The sequence below is a fragment of the Propithecus coquereli genome, unplaced genomic scaffold, assembly GCF_000956105.1.
Source record: "Propithecus coquereli isolate 6110/MARCELLA unplaced genomic scaffold, Pcoq_1.0 Scaffold172, whole genome shotgun sequence".
NCBI lineage: Eukaryota > Metazoa > Chordata > Mammalia > Primates > Indriidae > Propithecus > Propithecus coquereli.
In genome coordinates this window covers 761,767-764,980 of record NW_012141858.1, presented here as the reverse complement: position 1 = coordinate 764,980, position 3,214 = coordinate 761,767, and positions in this window count along the sequence as shown.

Genomic DNA, 3,214 nt, shown 5'->3' with positions numbered 1-3,214 from the left:
GATGAGGCCGGTCTGTGACTACTGTGAACAGACTGGTTCATCTGTCCTTGCTGGAAACCATATGAGGAAGAAACATAGGAGTTATCATCTGTGATTCAGACACATTAGCAATAGGAATGCCAGAGGCAGAAAATGTGCAGTTTCATGCTCATTAATTTCAGAGAGGATTTACAAATTAACCTGGCCAGAGATATTATTTTTCCAAAAGGCCTGTGGGCATCACCAAGCAGCCCAATTACCACAGGCTACTTCCACAAGGTTGACCAGATGCTCAGGGGCCACTGCAATTCTGTTTGTCCCTGTGTGCTGAGCAGAGGTCAGATTCCACCCTGGAAAATTCCTTGGGTCCAGGAGAATTGTGCAAATGCAAGGAAGAAACTTTGAATCTAAAGGGAAAGAGTTTAAGGAGATAGTGCCATGGAAGATTCTTTCCCCATGTCCCTGCCATAAGGCAGGACATAACTTTTTATTTTCATTTGTTCTTTACTAGCTAGGGGTTAGTAACACAATACAATGTCCTCTCTCCACCCTAAAGTGTAAATTGAGTAATATATTATTATTACAATCAATTGCTCCAGGTAATCTGACCATACATATGTCTAGTTACTCCTATAATTTAGCCATTTTAGGACTGTTGGAAGGTTTAGAGTGGATGAAGAGAAAATGGAATTCACTCAGAACTATAACATTGCAACTGTTTTATTTCCATTTGAGGAAATCATTCCATGAGCAGTTTAATAATTGTAGGCTGGGGAGTAGTACTGGAGTTTACTGATACTACTGGCATTCTGCTAGCTTCTTTGTAGGCTGCCATTGACACAACCAGGTGAGACAGTAGGACAGGTGTGTCCTCACTACTGTGCAGTTGCTTTTGGTCATATCGGTTGGAGAAGGCCTACATTAATGTGCATATACGTCACCTGGAGATTTTGTTAAATGCAGACTCTCTGAATCTATAGGTTGGGGTGGGGCCTGTGATTCTGCCTTTCTGACAAGTTCCTGGGTGATGCTTACGCTGCTGGTCCATGGGCCACATTTGGAGAAGCAAGGAGTTAGATGACGGCGCAGTAAGGGAGAGAAGTGGCCCTCCAAGACAGGCCTCCAACAACATGAGTGGTGTGGTTGATATTCTTTTTAGCTGATATATTGAATCCCTGAAATGGTTATGTGATTATAATTAATATAATCTTAGATGACATTCTAACATTGTGAAGAAACCACTGTATATTTATTTTTAAAATGAAGTCGTACTCTGGATGATTTTTTTTTTTTAACTTTCAAAAGCGAAAGACCTGGTCCCTTTAAGAATATAAAGCACATCTGTGTCTGAATTATGAAACTATAAGGAAACCTGCAGAGTCAAGGATAGACAGTAATGCCATGCAGATGCGAAACAAATAACAAAAGAGAGGAGGGAAAGTAGATATATGGAGGGGAAAAACCATCTCTTAATAGGAAATAGACGATCACAGAGCATCAAGCTGCCTCTGCCTCCTGCTGTCAAGCTCTGATCATTCCGCGTCCCTTCTGGTTTAAACCTAGCTGTGTGGACCCCTTTATCAGGTTAGGGAAGGAGATGGAATTAATTCCTTCTCAGTAATAAGTTGTAAGCAGCTATCCGTGTTGTAGCGTCCACATGCCAAAGCAATAGAGCTGAAGCCTATGTAGTACCCAGGAGCCTCCGACTCTAGGAGAGATTGTGAGTTCAATTTTTGCTTGGCCCTAGAAAAACAGGGTTATTTTAATCAAGGATTAAAAATGGTTTAATTTCTTTAAATTATGTGAGGTACTGTGAGTGTAGTTATACATCATTTTAATAAGAAAAGAAAGACATAATTAAGTTCTGTTGTCAAAAGCCTTTAACAGCTTATCCTGCAGGAAATCTTGCTTAAATTTTAGAATGTGCCATCCAACCCCCAAGTCAGCAAACCGAACTGGAGGCTAGCGTCTAAGAGAGAGAAACAGCCGCAACATGTTCATGCTGGACTGGGATAAGATGTTCACAGTACCCAAGTACTGAAAAGATAATGGTTTCCCCTCACACAAAACTTCCATGTTAGCCAAAAGCCTAAAATGGCTTATTTCTTGATTTTTCCAATTGCAAAATTCTGGGTAAATTCATTGTGGTGGATCTCCCTTTCTCTTCCTGTGCCCCAACTCCACCAACACCCTAAGCCCACGCTCCTTCTCCCCCTCGGGAGATCAAACACCATGGTCTAGTCTCAAACCCATGGAGTAATAAGGACTCTGTAATCCCCATTCCACTTAAAGGTTCATTATTTTTCATCTACTTTGAGTCTTAGTTTGCACATAGTAGGCACTAAAATTGTGGAATTTAATTGAATTCAAAGGACAGATTATTTGCTTCACAATGGCTTTTATTTTGTTCATTCATGGAAAACAGTCTTTCTCTGGGTTCATGATGATGTACATGAGCACTGTGGTGTGAGCTGCCTGTCTCCCCACTGCTAGGAAATGGTTATAATGTTTAACTTCACAAAATGTCTTTTTTTTTCCTAATCAAGAAGTTAAGGGATCTGCTGGCTTAGCAGGTGCCGCAATTATGCATAATTAGTTGGTGGGAATTGTTTAGCATAGGCTGATTAGTCTCAGCCAAAGGAAATTAAATTTTTTTTTTTCTTCAACAAAGCTTTGAACACAGCTAGAGATTCCTGAAACCATAGTCATATCTGATTCCTCTGGGAAACTGAGACCCTGGGAATGGGAGAGGCAGGAGATGGAGAGACAAGAACCAGCCTGAGGACACATGGTTGCTGTTTGATGCCGGGCAAGCACTGGAGGATTTGGGAACATGAGAGGATTCAAATCCCTTCCTCAAGATGTGACTGTCCCAGCTCCATCACGGACTTTGTGTGTGGTGCAGAGTGAAGTATTGCTCCTAAGGAGCCTGCTGTTTGCTTTCCAAGTTTATGAACACCAGCTTCCCTTGGAATATGTAATCAAAACAAATGACCTGTGTTTGCCCCTTCTGCGTTTGGCACATGACGAGACTGGCCAACTTGGGGGGAATGAGAGGGACAGATGGTCCTCCCGTTGTTCTTCTTCTGTTTTAAGTGTATGCTTGACTGAGCCCTTTCTGTGCCTTGTCACCATGTCAATTCTCCTATTAATTGAGGGCATTTTCCCTAGCCTCATGGGATGTCCCTGTAAAGGGACCCATGTCTTCCTCATTATGACCCACATACAAGCCCCT